The 21,651-nt window shown below is 39.5% G+C and overlaps 1 long non-coding RNA gene across 1 annotated transcript in view; it reads right to left on the reverse strand.

Moving 5' to 3' along the window:
- Positions 1-18,917, reverse strand: part of LOC141275839 (uncharacterized) — a 166,320-nt gene extending 147,403 nt beyond the window's left edge. Inside the window, exon 1 of the long non-coding RNA XR_012324270.1 lies at positions 18,470-18,917. This is a non-coding gene — a long non-coding RNA (uncharacterized lncRNA). The remainder of the gene's footprint in view (positions 1-18,469) is intronic.
- Positions 18,918-21,651: the final 2,734 nt, after the last annotated feature.

Below are 21,651 nucleotides of genomic sequence, written 5' to 3' on the forward strand. Positions count from 1 at the left end.
TGCTTTTCTCTTCCATGCTGTGGTGTGCCTTTGCAAGCTTCCTTTTATATGCTTCCACACCTGGTCAACTCCCATCTGACTTACAGTCTTTTCACTAAATTAATATCTTTAGTCTGATTATAGCCAAATTTTGCAAATCTAAAAGGCATTTTTCCTCTTTAAAATAACTTTTCATGTCCTCCTGATGTGGACCTAAATTCTTGATTCTGAACAAGCAATCTCATTTCCCTTATTTCCAAGTGCTCAAGGGACTGAGCCAGTAATACTGATAACTAATAAATTATTGATGAACAAATTATGGTCAGATGCTCACCTATGGTGTTGTTGACTTTTAAGTACAGATGCAAAGATGATTTATCTTTAATTTAAAAGGTTGTTCATATTTATAAACTAGGTTATGACATTTTCTTCCTTAGATGTGAATATGTAAGTAACAGAAATTAATGCAGTTACTTTGATACACTTGTTCACCTTTGACATTTGGAGCCTTAAACTTTATTTCTGAAGTGTAAAAGCTACCTCTTTAGAGCTAGGGAAGAAAGGAGAGTTTAATTGAATAGTCAAATGCCAAAACATTATGTAAAAATCAAATTAGAGATAGAAGGATTTCCTTGCCTTTCAACAGCTAATAGAGCCTCACCTTGAAGAAACCTTGGCAGATTTGCATGCCATGTCTACTATTAAGAAGTAAGAAATAACGTTCACAGAAAGACACACATGATGAAAAGGCAGGCGGCTATGTACCAGATGAAGGAACAAGATAAAACCACAGAAAAACAACTACATGAAGTGGAGATAGGCAACCTTACAGAAAAAGAATTCAGAAAAATGAGAGTGAAGATGATCCAGGACCTCGGAAAAAGAATGGAGGCAAAGATCGAGAAGATGCAAGAAATGTTTAACAAAGACCTAGAAGAATTAAAGAACAAACAAACAGAGATGAACAATACAATAACTGAAATGAAAACTACACCAGAAGGAATCAATAGCAGAATAACTGAGGCGGAAGAACAGATAAGTGATCTGGAAGACGGAATGGTGGAATTCACTGCTGTGGAACAGACTAAAGAAAAAAGAATGAAAAGAAACGAAGACAGCCTAAGAGACCACTGGAACAACATTAAATGCAGCAACATTTGCATTATAGGGACGCCAGAAGGAGAAGAGAGACAGAAAGGACCAGAGAAAATATTTGAAGAGATTATAGTCGAAAACTTCCCTAACATGGGAAAGGAAATAGCCACCCAACTCCAGGAAGCGCAGAGTCCCATACAGGATAAACCCAAGGAGAAACATGCCAAGACACATAGTAATCCAACTGGCAAAAATTAAAGACAAAGAAAAATTATTGAAAGCAGCAAGGGAAAAATGACAAGTACCATACAAGGGAACTCCCATAAGGTTAAAAGCTGATTTCTCAGCAGAAACTCTACAAGCCAGAAGGGAGTGGCACGATATACTTAAAGTGATGAAAGGGAAGAACCTACAACCAAGATTACTCTACCCGGCAAGGATCTCATTCAGATTTGATGGAGAAATCAAAAGCTTTACAGACAAGCAAAAGCTAACAGAATTCAGCACCACCAAACCAGCTCTACAACAAATGCTAAAGGAACTTCTCTAAGTGGAAAGCACAAGAGAAGAAAAGGACCTACAAAAACAAACCCCAAACAATTAAGAAGATGGTCATAGGAACATACATACCGATAATTACCTTAAACGTGAATGGACTAAACGCTCCAACCAAAAGACACAGACTTGCTGAATGGATACAAAAACAAGACCCATCTATATGCTATCAGAGACCCACTGCAGACCTAGAGACACATACAGACTAAAAGTGAGGGGTTGGAAAAAGATATTCCATGCAAATGGAAATCAAAAGAAAGCTGGAGTAGCAATACTCATATAAGATAAAATAGACTTTAAAATAAAGAATGTTAAAAGTGACAAGGAAGGACACTACATAATGATCAAGGGATCAATCCAAGAAGAAGATATAGCAATTATAAATACATATGCACCCAACATAGGAACACCTCAATACATAACACAACTGCTAACAGCTATACAAGAGGAAACTGACAATAACACAATAATAGTGAGGGACTTTAACACCTCACCTACACCAATGGACAGATCATCCAAAATGAAAATAAATAAGGAAACACAAGCTTTAAATGACACAATAGACCAGATAGATTTAATTGATATTTATAGGACATTCCATCCCAAAACAGCCGATTACACTTTCTTCTCAAGTGCACACGGAACATTCTCCAGAATAGATCACATCTTGGGTCACAAATCAAGCCTCAGTAAATTTAAGAAAATTGAAATCATATCAAGCATCTTTTCTGGCCACAACGCTATGAGATTAGAAATCAATTAGAGGGAAAAAAACCGTAAAAAACACAAACACATGCAGGCTAAACAATATGTTACTAAATAACCAAGAGATCACTGAAGAAATCAAAGAGGAAATCAAAAAATACCTGAGACAAATGACAATGAAAACACGACGATCTAAAACCTATGGGATGCAGCAAAAACAGTTCTAAGAGGGAAGTTTATAGCAATACAAGCCTACCTCAAGGAACAAGAAAAATCTCAAATAAACAATCTAACCTTACACCTAAAGGAACTAGAGAAAGAAGAACAAACAAAACCCAAAGTTAGTAGAAGGAAAGAAATCATAAAGATCAGAGCAGAAATCAATGAAATAGACACGAAAAAAATAATAGCAAAGATGAATAAAACGAAAAGCTGGTTCTTTAAGAAGATAAAATTGATAAACCATTAGCCAGACTCATCAAGAAAAAGAGGGAGAGGACTCAAATCAATAAAATTAGAAATGAAAAAGGAGAAGTTACAACAGACACTGCAGAAATACAAAGCATCCTAAGAGACTACTACAAGCAACTCTATGCCCATAAAGTGGACAACCTGGAAGAAATGGACAAATTCTTAGAAAGGTATAACCTTCCAAGACAGAACCAGAAAGAAACAGAAGATATGAACAGAAAAATCACAAGTAATGAAATTGAAACTGTGATTAAAAATCTTCCAACAAACAAAACTCCAGGAACAGATGGCTTCACAGGTGAATTCTATCAAACATTTAGAGAAGAGCTAACACCTATCCTTCTCAAACTCTTCCAACAAATTGCAGAGGAAGGAGCATTCCCTAATTCATTCTATGAGGCCACCATCACCCTGATACCAAAACCAGACAAAGATATTACAAAAAAAAGAAAATTACAGACCAATATCACTGATGAATATAGATGCAAAAATCCTCAACAAAATATTAGCAAGCAGAACCCAACAATGCATTAAAAGGATAATACACCATGATCAAGTGGGATTTATCCCAGGGATGCAAGGATTCGTCAATATACGCAAATCAATCAATGTGATACACCATGTCAACAAATTGAAGAATAAAAACCATATGATCATCTCAATAGATGCAGAAAAAGCTTTTGAAAAAATTCAACACCCATTTATGATAAAAACTCTCCAGAAAGTGGGCACAGAGGGAACCTACCTCAACATAATAAAGGCCACATACAACAAACCCACACCAAACATCATTCTCAATGGTGAAAAACTGAAAGCATTTCCTCTAAGATCAGGAACAAGACAAGGATGTCCACTCTCACCACTATTATTCAACATAGTTTTGGAAGTCCTAGCCACGGCAATCAGAGAAGAAAAAGAAATAAAAGGAATACAAATCGGAAAAAAAGAAGTAAAACTGTCACTGTTTGCAGATGACATGATACTATACAAAGAGAATCCTAAACATGCCACCAGAAAACTCCTAGAGCTAATCAGTGAATTTGGTAAAGTTGCAGGATACAAAATTAATGCACAGAAATCTCTTGCATTCCTATACACTACTGATGAAAAATCTGAAAGAGAAATTAAGGAAACACTCCCATTTACCACTGCAACAAAAAGAATAAAATACCTAGGAATAAACCTACCTAGGGAGACAAAAGACCTCTATGCAGAAAACTATAATACACTGATGTCAGAAATTAAAGATGATACCAACAGATGGAGAGATATATATATTATATGGAAGAATCAATATTGTGAAAATGACTATACTACCCAAAGCAATCTACATATTCAATGCAATCCCTATCAAACTACCACTGGCATTTTTCACAGAACTAGAACAAATCATCGTAAAATTTGTATGGAGACAAAAAAGACCCTGAATAGCCAAAGCAGTATTGAGAGGAAAAAAACGGAGCTGGAGGAATCAGACTTCCTGACCTCAGACTATACTACACAGCTACAGTAATCAAGAAAATATGGTACTGGCACAAAAGCAGAAACATAGATCAATGGAACAAGATAGAAAGCCCAGAGATAAACCAACGCACCTATGGTCAACTAATCTATGACAAAGGAGGCAAGGATATACAATGGAGAAAAGACAGTCTCTTCAATAAGTGGTGCTGGGAAAACTGGACAGCTACATGTCAAAGAATGAAATTAGAACACTCCCTAACACCATACACAAAAATAAACTCAAAATGGATTCGAGACCTAAATGTAAGACCGGACACTATACAACTCTTAGAGTAAAACATAGGAAGAACACTCATTGACATAAATCACAGCAAGATCTTTTTTGATCCACCTCCTAGAGTAATGGAAATAAAAACAAAAATAAACAAATGGGACCTAACTTCACAGCTTTTGCACAACAAAGGAAACCATAAACAAGGCGAAAAGACAACCCTCAAAATGGGAGAAAATATTTGCAAAGGAATCAACGGACAAAGGATTAATCTCCAAAATATATAAACAGCTCATGCAGCTCAATATTAAAAAAGCAAACAACCCAATCAAAAAATGGGCAGAAGACCTAAATAGACATTTCTCCAAAGAATACATACAGATGGCCAAGAAGCACATGAAAAGCTGCTCAACATCACTAATTATTAGAGAAATGCAAATCAAAACTACAATGAGGTATCACCTCACACCAGTTAGAATGGGCATCATCAGAAAATCTATAAACAACAAATGCTGGAGAGGGTGTGGAGAAAAGGGAACCCTCTTGCACTGTTGGTGGGAATGTAAATTGATACAGACACTATGGAGAAGAGTATGGAGGTTCCTTAAAAAACTAAAAATAGAATTACCATATGATCCAACAATCCCACTACTGGGCATATACCCAGAGAAAACCATAATTCAAAAAGACACATGCATCCCAATGTTCATTGCAGCACTATTTCAATAGCCAGGTCATGGAAGCCACCTAAATGCCCATCGACAGATGAATGGATAAAGAAGATGTGGTTCATATATACAATGGAATATTACTCAGTCATACTCAGTGTCTTATACTTTTCTGGAAACTGGTGTTTTGTCTCCCTAGGTGGGTTTATTCTTAGGTATTTTATTCTTTTTGTTGCAATGGTAAATGGGAGTGTTTCCTTAATTTCTCTTTCAGATTTTTCATCAATAGTGTATAGGAATGCAAGAGATTTCTGTGCATTATTTTGTATCCTGCAACTTTACCAAATCATTGATTAGCTCTAGGAGTTTTCTGGTGGCATTTTTAGGCTTCTCTATGTATAGTATCATATGATCTGCAAACAGTGACAGTTTTACTTCTTCTTTTCCAATTATATTCCTTTTATTTCTTTTTCTTCTCTGATTGCCGTGGCTAGGACTTCCAAAACTATGTTGTATAATAGTGGTGAGAGTGGTCATCCTTCTCTCATTCCTGATCTTAGAGGAAATGCTTTCAGTTTTTCACCATTGAGAATGATGTTTGCTGTGGGTTTGTCATAGCTATAAGCTTCCCTCTTAGAACTGCTTTTGCTGCATCCCATAGGTTTTGGATCATCGTGTTTTCATTGTCATTTGTCTCCAGGTATTTTTTGATTTCCTCTTTGATTTCTTCAGTGATCTCTTGGTTATTTAGTAACTTATTGTTTAGCCTCCACGTATCTGTGTTTTTTACAGTTTTTTCCCCTGTAATTCATTTCTAATCTCATAGTGTTGTGGCCAGAAAAGATGCTTGATATGATTTCAACTTTCTTAAATTTACTGAGGCTTGATTTGTGACCCAAGATGTGATCTATCCTGGAGAATGTTCTCTGCGCACTGGAGAAGAAAGTGTAATCTGCTGTTTTGGGATGCAATGTCCTATAAATATCAATTAAATCTATCTGGTCTATTGTGTCATTTAAAGCTTGTGTTTCCTTATTTATTTTCATTTTGGATGATCTGTCCATTGGTGTAGGTGAGGTGTTAAAGTCCCTCACTATTATTGTGTTATTGTCAGTTTCCTCTTGTATAGCTGTTAGCAGTTGTGTTATGTATTGAGGTGTTCCTATGTTGGGTGCATATGTATTTATAATTGCTATATCTTCTTCTTGGATTGATCCCTTGATCATTATGTAGTGTCCTTCCTTGTCTCTTGTAACATTCATTATTTTAAAGTCTATTTTATCTTATATGAGTATTGCTACTCCAGCTTTCTTTTGATTTCCATTTGCATGGAATATCTTTTTCCAACCCCTCACTTTTAGTCTGTATGTGTCTCTAGGTCTGCAGTGGGTCTCTGATAGACAGCATATAGATGGGTCTTGTTTTTGTATCCATTCAGCAAGCCTGTGTCTTTTGGTTGGAGCGTTTAGTCCATTCACGTTTAAGGTAATTATCGGTATGTATGTTCCTATGACCATCTTCTTAATTGTTTGGGGTTTGTTTTTGTAGGTCCTTTTCTTCTCTTGTGCTTTCCACTTAGAGAAGTTCCTTTAGCATTTGTTGTAGAGCTGGTTTGGTGGTGCTGAATTCTGTTAGCTTTTGCTTGTCTGTAAAGCTTTTGATTTCTCCATCAAATCTGAATGAGATCCTTGCCGGGTAGAGTAATCTTGGTTGTAGGTTCTTCCCTTTCATCACTTTAAGTATATCGTGCCACTCCCTTCTGGCTTGTAGAGTTTCTGCTGAGAAATCAGCTTTTAACCTTATGGGAGTTCCCTTGTATGGTACTTGTCATTTTTCCCTTGCTGCTTTCAATAATTTTTCTTTGTCTTTAATTTTTGCCAGTTGGATTACTATGTGTCTTGGCATGTTTCTCCTTGGGTTTATCCTGTATGGGACTCTGCGCTTCCTGGAGTTGGGTGGCTATTTCCTTTCCCATGTTAGGGAAGTTTTCGACTATAATCTCTTCAAATATTTTCTCTGGTCCTTTCTGTCTCTCTTCTCCTTCTGGCGTCCCTATAATGCAAATGTTGCTGCATTTAATGTTGTTCCAGTGGTCTCTTAGGCTGTCTTCGTTTCTTTTCATTCTTTTTTCTTTAGTCTGTTCCACAGCAGTGAATTCCACCATTCCGTCTTCCAGATCACTTATCTGTTCTTCCGCCTCAGTTATTCTGCTATTGATTCCTTCTGGTGTAGTTTTCATTTCAGTTATTGTATTGTTCATCTCTGTTTGTTTGTTCTTTAATTCTTCTAGGTCTTTGTTAAACATTTCTTGCATCTTCTCGATCTTTGCCTCCATTCTTTTTCCGAGGTCCTGGATCACCTTCACTCTCATTTTTCTGAATTCTTTTTCTGTAAGGTTGCCTATCTCCACTGCATGTAGTTGTTTTTCTGTGGTTTTATCTTGTTCCTTCATCTGGTCCATAGCCCTCTGCCTTTTCGTCGTCTATCTTTCTGTGAATGTGGTTTTTGTTTCACAGGCTGCAGGATTGTAGTTCTTCTTGCTTCTGCTCTAATTACAGAGTTTTAAATTGTTTATAGACTCACTAGGCGAGTTGAAGATACACACAGTAATATTTAAGTTTTAGAAACACTTCAGGGAAATTCTCAGTCATTATTTTTTCAAATATTTATTCCCTTCTGTTTATACATTTTTCTTCTTCTGTGATTCCTGCTATTCATGTATTGATTTATTTTATCTCTTGAGTTTTCTATTTTCCATTTCAGTCATTTCTTAATGATAATTTCTTCCATTAGTTCTTGCACCTTGCATATACCTTCATTTTCAATTATATATTTTTGATATACATTCTACATATGGAATTCTTCTATCGTATTTTTCAAAACCATAATTTTCCCCAGTCCTTTTTTTTTTTTTTTTGCAGTACGTGGGCCTCTCACTGTTGTGGCCTCTCCCACTGCGGAGCACAGGCTCCAGACACGCAGGCTCAGCGGCCATGGCTCATGGGCCCAGCTGCTCCGCGGTATGTGGGATCCTCCCAGACCGGGGCACGAACCCATGTCCCCTGCATCGGCAGGTGGACTCTCAACTACTGCGCCACCAGGGAAGCCCTTCCCCAGTCCTTTTAATCAATGTTTGTTTCCTACGTCATATTACCAATATCTGCCCATACTCCTTTGAGGATATTAAGCTTACTTTAAACCCTGTTCTCTCTGATATATTCATTGTTTTTCTTCTGGCATAAGCTCTTTAGTTTGCTGCTTTTGTTTTCTGTTGCATCCCTCAGATTCTCCTTATTCTTTCCTGTGTGCTTATATTTCACTAGGCATAGGAACTTAACAATAGCAAGCGCGGTATGTAGTCTATCAGATGTTTGCCAGTGTTTTTATACTTGTGTAATCTCCTCCTTTTGAGTGTGAGCTGGACCTAGCAATGCTAATCTAATGAGAATATGGCATGGGATGTCATTTTAAAGAACAGATTAGAAAAGACTCTGGGTTCTATCCTCTCCTGCTCCCTCACTTTCTTACTCTAATGAAAGTCATGTGTCCAGGGGTGAGCTGTCCTATGGAGAGGCCATATAGCAAGAAGTGAGGAAGGCCTCTGGTCACCAGTCCATGGGAAACTAAATCCTGCCAAGAAACACATAAGGAACTTAGTTGGGAAGCAGATATTTCCACAGCTGAGCCTTCAGATAAGACAACAGCCTTTGCTGACAATTTGATTGCAGCCTCATGAGAAGCCTTGAGGCAGAGGCACCCAGCTAAGCCATACTCAGATTGCTGACCCACAGAAACTTTGAGATGATGGAAGTTTATTGTTTTAAGCCACTAAGTGTTGGGATAATTTGTTATACAGCAATAAATAACTAATAGAGCAGGTAAAGAATATCTTATGAGAAGGTAAAAACCTAGACCCTACTTCCTATTTGCTTGAGGAGGCACATGCCTCAGGAGAGACAGCCTCTGGCGTTAAAATGTGGCCTCAACTTTCCACCTTGCCATCCTTCTACCAAATTGCCTATCTCTTTAGGGAGCCAGTCAGCATTCTGCCAGAATGCTTTTTTTCCCCACCCCTCTTCTTTAGATGCAGTCATCTAGCCCTTGGAGTATGGGAGGAAAAGGGGGGAGCAGGAAACACTCAAGCACTTGTTATTCATCTCTACCTCTGCCTCTTGTGCCTTCCCTACTCACATGGCAGTAGGGCAGGCACTGACCCACCCAAGGAAATGTGGGCAGAGACATTTAATTTTGTTCTTACATTGGAATGAATCTGGCCTGTGTATAGCACCTAAGTAATTTTTCTTTAGTACCTCAGAGACATTGTTTGCTAGCAACCTACCTCACAGCCAAGAAGTCAGATATCGTTTTAGTTCTTCCTTCAGAATTATGGGGATATGTTTGTTACATTTTTTATTGTTTGTTTTCTTGTATCTTCTCTAATCTCTCCTTTAGAAATTCTAACAGGAGAGAAACTGGCTTTTCTAGATCTCTTCTTCATGCCTCTTAAACCATATAGATGGTATTATGTCAGAATTGTTACTTATGTGAAAAGGTCATAAGAAATTGCTATAATCTGTAAAGAAATACTTAGGCAGTAACTAATAAAATTTAAAATAAGTTTACAATTAGATCAAGAAATCACTTAAAAGAATTTCACCCAAAAGAATTAGTATATAAGAATATATGTACAGGGCTTCCCTGGTGGCGCAGTGGTTGAGAGTCCGCTTGCCGATGCAGGGGACACGGGTTCATGCCCCGGTCCGGGAAGATCCCACATGCCGCGGAGCGGCTAGGCCCGTGAGCCATGGCCGCTGAGCCTGCGCGTCCGGAGCCTGTGCTCCGCAGCGGGAGAGGCCACAACAGTGAGAGGCCCACGTACCATAGAAAAAAAAATATATATATATGTACAAATATTGAAGATTTTTTTGTAATAGCAAAACATATGTTTGCCAATACAAAATGGTTGAAAAATATTGTGGCATATATATTCTACAGAATAGTATGCAGCTATTTATAAAATTAATTAGATTTAAATATTAACTAAAATATTTTTCTTTAATACCTGTTAGTGTATTCAGTGGTAATGTTATTACTTTTAATTGTATTTAAGGGAAAACATTAAAAAAATGGAAAGAAGGAAGGCAAGACAAAAGGAAGCATGTGGAAATGAAAGATTAACTCACAAGTCATATCAGGCTTTGAATATCTGATGCTCTTGTATCTTGGAGGGGCTTAGCATTTGTAAACTTTCAGGCTGTTTTCATAGAACTACACAGCTGGGAAAAATAAACCCCTCTTAGATATTTATTAGCAATCCTATTTCTATAATCTCCCTCAACAAACCTATTCAGTAGTAGTAATTTCCCTAAACTAGCTACCCCTATTTTTCTAACAGCCAAGTCCAGGAATAAGTGCAAAAACTGTAATATTTAGGTTTTTGAGAAGTGATAAGTTTAAAATAATATTTAAATTTAATTACATTCCCAAGTAGCTTCTTTTCAGTGCCATTTTCTATGACAACTTGCTAAAATAGGATTATTATTTTTTAACATCCTGGTAATCCTTCAAATTAGGGCTTAAAATGAGTCTAACAAAGAACAAATAAGAGAACTTCAGAATGCCAATTTGCTGTTAGGAGCTAAGGAGGGAAGGTTCTTTTAAAAGGCATAAGAATGGAGTTTCAGGAACTCTTCAAACCATAAAAGCATATTTTTAAGTTTGTAGAACTTTTTGTAACAACTCAGACACAGTTTACATTCTAATTTCAGAAAATAGGACAAGGAAAAATAATCAAGTCCAGGACTGTACAAACATAGCTGGGACACTAAGTATTTGCAGGAGGGAGGGGGTCTTAAAATGGCAGTGTTAGTAAAGTTAAAGTCCAAAAATTAATTTGAACAGGAACATTCCACTTAAAAGAATGACCCATGGGGAAACAATCCTCCTACTTGAAAATGAGTCGACATAAGGCTCTGGAAACCCTACTCTCTACCCTGGCATTCAAGTCCATGGCAATATTTATTTCATCTGTCGGATACGTGGACTAAATGGAATTCACAAGATTGTTGCATTGTAGCCATATATCTAAACAAATAACTGGTACCTTGGCAGGAGTATATAAACATTAAAAAATTTTACATTCGTCTTATTTGGGAGTTCCATCAAGGCAAAAGAAGTTCCATTTACATAATACCAAAAGCTCAATAAGAATCCCTTGATAGTAACCAAGATTATAATAGCTGATACACCATTTTATCTACCTTTCTTGATTTTCAGCTGTGAGGGAAAAATCTAAAATTATTTTTCTAGAATCCATTTTTCCTCATGGCATAAATTGTTAAAACTCAGAAGAAAAAGACCCAGTAAAATTAAATTACTAAAATCAGGTCTCTATTCAGTCACATTGCAAAAAAAGAATCTTGGACATTGGAAGCACACCATTGGAAATCTAATGTGAGGAAACATGTCTCATGCAGCACAGAATTAACTGGGGCATAATTGTCAGTTGATTGACTGGTTTCAAAACTGGTTTTATCCTAGGTTGCTGAGACTGTAGTATAACTAATCATTGGGAAAAGTCTGCAGATTGCTGGACTTCATTCTGAAAGGCAATGTTCCAGCTGTGAAATACATCATAAAAAATACCAGAAAAGACTGGTGCTAGATTTTGGAAAGGGACAATTAGGGATCTAAGTTGACTGTAGGATGAGGTTTTGAAGAAATAATTCTTCCCCAAGGGAAAACGTGGGGGAATATAGAGGTTAATTTTATAGGCCCCATCAAATGGAGTGGTGTCTTAATAAGGTTTTTGCCAGGGAGTGGAGAAAGCAACGTTAAGTTCTTTTTCTCACAGGGAGAAAAACAGAGTAATCCAGGAAGCCAGAGCATCCCTGGCCTAGAGTCAGAGGAGCAAGGGACTGATGGAAAAAAAGGAGACAGATGTCTGTTTCTAATGGAACCCTGGCATTTTCTGGAGACCTGATCTGTTTTGATCAATTTCCGCCTGAACCACGTAAGATAAGGAAAGTAAGGAATCCTTTTTACAAGAAGATGCTCCTATTATTTTGTCTGAAATGTAGGTGACTCCAATTAGCTATAATCACAAACCAACTCAGTTCTAATTAGCATTAGCATTTTCCCTTCAAAAACAAATATATCCATTGGCTGCCATAAGCAAAGCAAATTTTCGGACGGAACTTTTCTCTAAAATGATCAAACCATTCAATCATTTGTTAAACAAATATTTATTAAAAGCCTACCATGTGCCAGGCATTATGACTTCAGTAAAAACTGTCCTTAAGGATGCTGGGAATATTGTATGCAGGATAGATGAAAAGCTGGAACAGTTTTCATCTTTTGGGGAAATTACAGATTCCTCTGTGGTATGAGAAAATCTATTAGGCCACTTTTCAGAACAATGCATATATGCTTTTAGTGAATTGAACTGTGTTCCTCCAGAAGATACCCAGGTCCTAACCTCTAGTACCTGGGAATTTTGGAAATAGAGTCCTTGCAGATGTAATTAAGTAAAGAATATCAAGATAGGGTCATCCTGGAATTAGAGAACAGAAAAGGAGAAGACACAGAAACACTGAGAAGAATATCATGTGAAGACAGAGGTGGAGATTGGAAGTATGCTGCCACAAGCTAAGAAATGCCAGAGATTACTGGAAGCCACCACCAGCTAGGAGAGAGGTGTGGGATGGATTCTCCCTCAGAGCCCCCAGAAGGAACCAACCTTTCTGACACTTCGGTTTTAGACTTCTGGCCCCCCACACTGTAAGAGAAAAAATTTCTGTTGGTTTTACCTACCTAATTTGTGCTAATTTGTTATAGCATCGCACAAAAACTAATATGATCCCCTTACATGCAATATTTCACATAGAGTATCAAACCCTATGCTTGGACTCCCCAAGGGTCCAAGAAGACTCAGTGAAGAACATATAAATTAGAAAATGTCCAGAGGACTGTGACTATGAGGGGTTTGAGGGAAACCTGCAACTGTATCATCTGTGGTAAAGATCAACCAGGAACATTTAGCCAGCAGAGGAGATGAGAGGCTTGATGACTCTCCTCAAAATTTGGAAAACTGTCGAATCTATGTGACCTCATAGATGGGTGGGCATATAATTTATCATCCAAAATGAGGCATTTCTGACAGTTAAAAGGAGAGATTATTACTAATTATGCTGGGCCAACAGATTCATATAAACCAAGACTGTCCTGAATCAAGTAGGACGTATGGTCTCCCCGCACACAGGATATAGCCAGGATCAAAGGATGCGATAGAGAAAGAAAGAGAAACACAATTTGGCTCAAAACAAGGATGAATTTCTCAAGAAAATAATCCAACCTCTTACTAGATTTGTCCTAGTAGAAACTAGGCAATCACTTGGCAAAGAAGTTTAAAGGAGCAGCATTTTGTTTCAAGGAGACCTCTGAAGTTACTTCCTAGTTTGAGGTTAAATGTTCTGTGATTCTAGTCCAGATTTGAATTATACCATTTTCAATACATCCTCCTGGAATGACAATGTATCAAGAACTGATTTTGAATTCTGCTTCTGTCATTTTTCAATTATAAGGTCTTAGCAAATACATTCAACTACTTTGAGCCACAGTAATATCTATTTCAAAGGATGGTTATGAGGTTTAAATGACAAAACACATGTAAAATTCAGCACAGTGTCTGACATATTATAGGGGATCAATAAATAAACGTTCCTTTCACCTTAGTAAATTGTAAATATAAAACTACATATATATGTTAACTATGTATGTATAACAAACATATTTGCTATTTAGTTAATTGAGTTAATGATAACCCTTGAGTTCTGGAGAAATCGTTATTGCTTAGTTTTTCTTTTAGAGCTTTGGAAGTAGAAAATGATGTTTTTCACATGTGCTTGAGGGGAGGGAGGGAGGGAGGGAGGAAGGGAGGGAAGGAATGCAGGAACAAATGAACAAATGCATGAACAAATGAATGAATGGGAGAAAAAAGGAAGAAAGAAGAGAGGGAAGGTGGGAAGGTGGGAGGAAGTGAGAAAAAGAAAGAAAAGAAACAAAGAAAAAAGTTCATAGTGATCCTTTTGTTACACTGAGAACAACTTCCCCATGAAGATTTTAACTGGCATCAAAGAGATATAATCTGATTCAGAGTGAAGTGTATAACTAATGTCCTTCAACCCCCCCATGACAATTCCTATAATGTTCTGAATAGATTTGTATGTGAATACCTCGGCTACCGTGCAGTGATTTGTCCTCAGCTGAAATAAGACATAAATGCCTTGGGAACAGTTCATTCTGGTTATCTGGAATATGTTTTTAGCAACTGAAATTTCTATCAGCCAGCCTTCAGTCAGTCTACCGCTTTTAAGGGCTCTAATCAAGACAATAGTTAGGAAGCATAGATGATACATTTGTCCTAGTTTTCAGGATCCTCACGAGGATCAAATGGGATAATGAGTGAAAAAGCTTTAAAACCTTAATTGCCATAGAGTGGAATATTCTATTAATAATAATGAGAGTCAATAATGACAACAATTCTGCTGGAAAAACTCAGGTCTCCTTGGCAGCAGGAACACAAGGTGTATACTTCTGACCCAGGGGCATAAGGAGAATCCAGCTCTGCCCTGAAAATGTAGGGCAGCTGAAGAACACACGGGATAACTTTGAAGATGACTCCAAAGCAGAAGACCAAAAGCTCTGTCGCTGACAATTTGAAAGAGACAAAGTTGTTGGGGATTTGAAGTACATCAGATATAAAACCACTGGCTTCAAGACACAGGAGGCCAAGCATTGATAACCTGCACCAGGCCTGCTACAGGCTGCAGGCAAGATGATACCAAGCATCATGCAGGTGACGTGAGTGGCCAGGGTCCCTGGCACTTTTCTAGCTTAGCTCAATGGCACCGACCTCCTCCCCCTACTCCTTCCCATGGACCATGCACTAAATGGCAGGATAACGTATTGAAAGATTAAAGTGTGCATGTTCTGCCTACATATTCCCTCCCCTCATTTCTAACAGGCAGCCAGCTTTGTAATTATGGCCTCAAAGATTTGGGCAGAGCCAAAGCAGAAGCAGCCAAATGTTGAGAGCTTTTTCTGCTTTTATTTAAAACAAAATCTCTAGAACGATTATGCCAGGGAAGTATAAGAAAGTGGAGAGGGCACTGGAAAAACTATGAGCACTCTAGGATTGACTGAGGAGGGGGAGAGAGGTCTGAGAGGGCTTGTGGTGCAACCTTGTAGCACCTCATACAGGGGAAAGATTTCCAAGGGAGTGTGCCGCCTTTTGAGCATTTAGAGAGCCATGAGCCCAGGCACCAGGGTTCTTAGTCTCTCCAAAGACAAAGATGCATGTGTCCAAGCAGCAGAGATGCCCAAGCTTAGGGAACCATGAACTTAGAAACGGAATATCCTTATGATAAGTGGCATGGACTAAACATCCAATAACCAGAGGATTCCCCACAGCCTTGAGCTAGGTAAGATCCAAGGACTTTGCCCAGCAAAGAATGAAGAGCCTCAAAAATGACTGAGATCTGATGGGCTGAGGTTTGGCATTTGAATTCAGTTGGTTTAAATGAACAATTTTGCATGTGATCATCTTTGCCCATGTAAGTGTGTAGACTGAGAGCTATATCTTGTTATACTGACCTCTGACTTCTGAAGTCATGGCCCTGCTGCAGTATTTCACTCAATCTTAGACTTCCCTGATATTTGATACATTCACCTTTCCCTTTCCCAGAACACCTGTGTTCTTTCCCTTTCCCAGAACACCTGTGTTCTGATTCCTCCGAATCAGAACACAGGTGTCTCAGTGTGGCAGGTTCCAGCATGGAGATAGCTATCCAAGGGACTTTACAATGAGGTGGGAATGAATGAACATGAGGTTGAACTCTCTAGAATACTTGAATCTCTACTTACATAGTTTTTATGAAGAACATTTACTAGTGTTCAGGATGCATCTCAGACATCCTATCCCAATCTTCCTCAATTTCCTAATACCTAGTTAGGTGTCCCCTGTTTCTTGTTCCCTGGGAACTTGTGCCTATTCCTATCGTGACACTTACCATTACATGCAACTGCCTATTTGCCTCTCTGCTTCTCTGTTTCTCCACAGGATTGTGTGTATCCTAAGGGCAGGGACTGGGTGTCTAAACGCTAAAACCTCCAAATAGTATTTCAGCATAATAAAGTTCTATATTGTGAATGAATATAACATTGTGAAGGGTACCCCTTGCCTAAAGACTCTATTGGACACTTCTGAGAGGATATTGACAAATAGATTAGAGTTATGAGGAAAAAATGACACTTCACCAAATGGATCTAGACAGGAAATCCTGTTATTAATAGCATCTCAGTTTGGGGGGGATGGTACTGATCTTTTTGCCTAACTTGAAAACCAAAGTTAGACTTGAGAAACAAAAATTCATCAAGTTCAGTTCTTAAACACACACTAACCTCAGTAAATGTTCAAAGAAGAAGAGAAAGATGAAATAGGAGGAGGAGGAAGGGGAAGAAAAATACACACAATATTATTCCCAAATTTTGAGTGTCAAGTTTCTACTGAAATTGAAAATTTTAGGTGTGAATTTCAAATTTTCAGTGAAATTAAATACAAGGAAAAGACTTGAAGTCTGGGAATGAAATCAATCAGAATTCAATGATTTTCTAGATCCTAACATATCTCTCCAACGCTTATTTTTATTGAACTCTTAGTTCTTATTCACTATTATGGATATTTTTAAGCATTTTTATTGGCATTCACATGTTATATGGATAATTTTTCTACCTTTCAACACTAGTGAACTGTAAAAGGAAATCTCGGGCTCTTTAGCAACTGATTCTCACACCACATTTGTTGTTATTGTTAAAGTTGTTCATTTTCACAGCATTATAAAAAAAACGTGATCCAGGATGAAACCTGGCTTGTAAAGTCACAACTTACAAGTCAATTTTAAACATAGTCTTATCATCTATTCCCCCCTTTGTAACATGCCATTCTATGAATCAAGTATAGATGTGAGAATTTTAGATGCCTTTTGCAATTGCATCACCAACAAATGGTTTGTTTAAAAATATAGTTGTAATTTTAAAAGTACACATGCTTCATAATATTTTAACACCCCTTGACTTGTGAGGTAGAGGGAACAAAAAAAGCAGGTTTTTTTTTTTTTGTGGTACGCGGGCCTCTCACTGTTGTGGCCTCTCCCGTTGCGGAGCACAGGCTCCGGACGCGCAGGCTCAGCGGCCACGGCTCACGGGCCCAGCCGCTCCACGGCATGTGGGATCCTCCCGGACCGGGGCACGAACCCGCATCCCCTGCATCGGCAGGCGGACTCTCAACCACTGCGCCACCAGGGAAGCCCCAGGTTTTTTTTTTTAACTTCTGAAAAATACCTCCTCCATTAAAACCTTTTTGTTCTTGAACCTCAAACTTTTTCCTAAGCCAATAGTTTTCAGTCTTTTTTATGGCAATTGAAACTCCCTTTAGAATTATGTTTTCTGCAGAATAACCTACACCGAACAGGTGAAAGCAGAGCTGCTCTGATTGAGACAGAGAATTTGAAGCCCTGCAGGTAGGGCTGCCTCCAGCCTCATCCCATGGCCTCTGAAGGGAGTGAAAATGGTGCCAGTTGCTTCAGGACACTCCTGGTTTGCACCAGGTGTTCCAGCATAATTATTAACAGTCCCCCCCTTCCACACTCATAAACTGTATGGTCACCAGGCCTCTGAAGCACTGCCACGGAACAGAAGAGCTCCATAGAAAACTGATGAAAACCACTGGTCTACGACTGGTGTAGAAGTCAGATGACAGACCTCTCCTATTCTTTTTTTTTTAATTAATATTTTTTCTCTCGAGGCTTTTGGGAAGATGGCGGAAGAGTAAGACACGGAGATCACCTTCCTCCCCACAGATACATCAGAAATACATCTACACGTGGAACAACTCCTACAGAACACCTACTGAATGCTGGCAGAAGACCTCAGACCTCCGAAAAGGCAAGAAACCCCCCCACGTACCTGGGTAGGGCAAAAGAAAAAAGAAACAACAGAGACAAAAGAATAGGGACGGGACCTGCACCAGTGGGAGGCAGCTGTGAAGGAGGAAAGTTTTCCACACACTAGGCAGCCCCTTCGCGGGCGGAAACTGCGGGTGGCGGAGGGGGAAAGCTTCGGAGCCGCGGAGGAGAGCACAGCAACAGGGGAGAGCAAAGCGGAGAGATTCCCGCACAGAGGATCAGGGCCGACCGGTACTCACCAACCCGAGAGGCTTGTCCGCTCACCCGCCGGGGCAGGCGGGGCCTGGAGTTGAGGCTCGGGCTTCGGTCGGAGCGCCGGGAGAGGACTGGGGTTGGCGACGTGAACACAGCCTGCAGGGCATTAGTGCACCACGGCTAGCCGGGAGGGAGTCCGGGGGAAAGTCTGGAGCTGCAGAAGAGGCAAGAGACTTTTTCTTCCCTCTTTGTTTCCTGGTGCGCGAGGAGAGTCGATTAAGAGCGCTGCTTAAAGGAGCTCCAGAGACGGGCGCGAGCCGCGGCTAAAAGCGCGGACCCCAGAGACGGGCATGAGACGCTAAGGCTGCTGCTGCCGCCACCAAGAAGCCTGTGTGCGAGCACAGGTCACTATCCACACCCCACTTCTGGGGAGCCTGTGCAGCCTGCCACTACCAGCGTCCCGGGATCCACAGACAACTTCCCCGGGAGAACGCACGGCGCGCCTCAGGCTGGTGCAACGCCGTGCCGGCGTCTGACGCCGCACGCTCGCCCTGTACTCCACGCCCCTCCCTCCCCCCCGCCCCCGGCCTGAGTGAGCCAGAACTCGCAAATCAGCGGCTCCTTTAACCCCGTCCTGTCTGAGCGAAGAACAGACGCCCTCAGGCGACCTACATGCAGAGGCGGGGCCAAATCCAAAGGTGAGCCCCTGGGAGTTGTAAGAACAAAGAAGAGAAAGGGAAATCTCTCCCAGCAGCCTCAGAAGCAGCGGATTAAAGCTCCACAATCAACTTCATGTACCCTGCATCTGTGGAATGCATGACTAGACAACGAATCATCCCAAACTGAGGAGGTGGACTTGGAAAGCAAGATTTATGATTTTTTCCCCTTTTCCTCTTTTTGTGAGTGTGTATGTGTATGCTTCTGTGTGAGATTTTGTCTGTATAGCTTTGCTTCCGCCATTTGTCCTAGGGTTCTATCCGTCTGTTTTGGTTTGTTTTATTTATTTTTCTTAATACTTATTTTATATTTTAATAATTTTATTTTACTTTATCTTCTTTCTTTTTTCCTTCCTTCTCTCCTTCCTTCCTCCCTCCCTCCCTCCCTCCTTTCTTTCTTCCTTCCTTTCTTTCTTTCTTTCTTTCTTCTACTAATTCTTTCTTTCTACTTTTTCTCCCTTTTATTCTGAGCCATGTGGATGAAAGGCTCTTGGTGCTGCAGCCAGGAGTCAGTGCTGTGCCGCTGAGGTGGGAGAGCCAACTTCAGGACACTGGTCCACAAGAGACCTCCCAGCTCCACATAATATCAAATGGCGAAAATCTCCCAGAGATCTCCATCTCAACACCAGCACCCAGCTTCACTCAACGACCAGCAAGCTACAGTGCTGGACACCCTATGCCAAACAACTAGAAAGACAGGAACACAACCCCACCTGTTAGCAGAGAGGCTGCCTAAAATCATAACAAGTCCACAGACACCCCAAAACACACCAACAGATGTGGCCCTGCCCACCAGAAAGACAAGATCCAGCCTCAGCCACCAGAACACAGGCACTAGTCCCCTCCACCAGGAAGCCTACACAACCCACTGAACCAACCTTAGCCACTGGGGAAAGACACCAAAAACAATGGGAACTACGAACCTGCAGCCTGCAAAAAGGAGACCCCAAACACAGTAAGATAAGCAATATGAGAAGACAGAAAAACACACAGCAGAGGAAGGAGCAAGATAAAAACCCACCAGACCTAACAAATGAAGAGGAAATAGGCAGTCTATCTGAAAAAGAATTCAGAATAATGATAGTAAAGATGATCCAAAATCTTGTAAATAGAATAGACAAAATGCAAGAAACATTTAACAAGGACCTAGAAGAACTAAAGATGAAACAAACAACGATGAACAACACAATAAATGAACTTAAAAATACTCTAGATGGGATCAATAGCAGAATAACTGAGGCAGAAGAACGGATAAGTGCCCTGGAAGATAAAATAGTGGAAATAACTACTGCACAGCAGAATAAAGAAAAAAGAATGAAAAGAAATGAGGACAGTCTCAGAGACCTCTGGGACAACATTAAACACACCAACATTCGAATTATAGGGGTTCCAGAAGAAGAAGAGAAAAAGAAAGGGACTGAGAAAATATTTGAAGAGATTATAGTTGAAAACTTCCCTAATATGGGAAAGGAAATAGTTAATCAAGTCCAGGAAGCACAGAGAGTCCCATACAGGCTGAATCCAAGGAGAAATACACCAAGACACATATTAATCAAACGGTCAAAAATTAAATACAAAGAAAACATATTAAAAGCAGCAAGGGAAAAACAACAAATAACACACAAGGGAACCCCATGAGGTTAACAGCTCATCTTTCAGCAGAAACTCTGCAAGCCAGAAGGGACTGGCAGGACATATTTAAAGTGATGAAGGAGAAAAACCTGCAGCTAAGATTATTCTACCCAGCAAGGATCTCATTCAGATTTGATGGAGAAATTAAAACCTTTACAGACAAGCAAAAGCTGAGAGAGTTCAGCACCACCAAACCAGCTTTACAAAGACTGCTAAAGGAACTTCTCTAGTCAAGAAACACAAGAGAAGGAAAAGACCTACAATAACGAACCCATAACAATTAAGAAAATGGGAATAGGAACATACATATCGATAACTACCTTAAATGTAAATGAACTAAATGCTCCCACCAAAAGACACAGATTGGCTGAATGGATACAAAAACAAGACCCATATATTTGCTCCCTACAAGAGACCCACTTCAGACCTAGAGACACATACAGACTGAAAGTAAGGGGATGGAAAAAGATATTCCATGCAAATGGAAACCAAAAGAAAGCTGGAGTAGCAATTCTCATATCAGACAAAGTAGACTTTAAAATAAAGACTATTAGAAGAGACAAAGAAGGACACTACATAATGATCAAGGGATCGATCCAAGAAGAAAATATAACAATTGTAAATATTTATGCACCCAACATAGGAGCACCTCAATACATAAGGCAAATACTAACAGCCATAAAAGGGGAAATCGACAGTAACACATTCATAGTAGGGGACTTTAACACCCCACTTTCACCAATGGACAGATCATCCAAAATGAAAAGAAATAAGGAAACACAAGCTTTAAATGATACATTAAACAAGATGGACTTAATTGATATTTATAGGACATTCCATCCAAAAACAACAGAATACACATTTTTCTCAAGTGCTCA

This window comes from Tursiops truncatus, chromosome 11 (genome assembly GCF_011762595.2).
Source record: "Tursiops truncatus isolate mTurTru1 chromosome 11, mTurTru1.mat.Y, whole genome shotgun sequence".
Lineage (NCBI taxonomy): Eukaryota > Metazoa > Chordata > Mammalia > Artiodactyla > Delphinidae > Tursiops > Tursiops truncatus.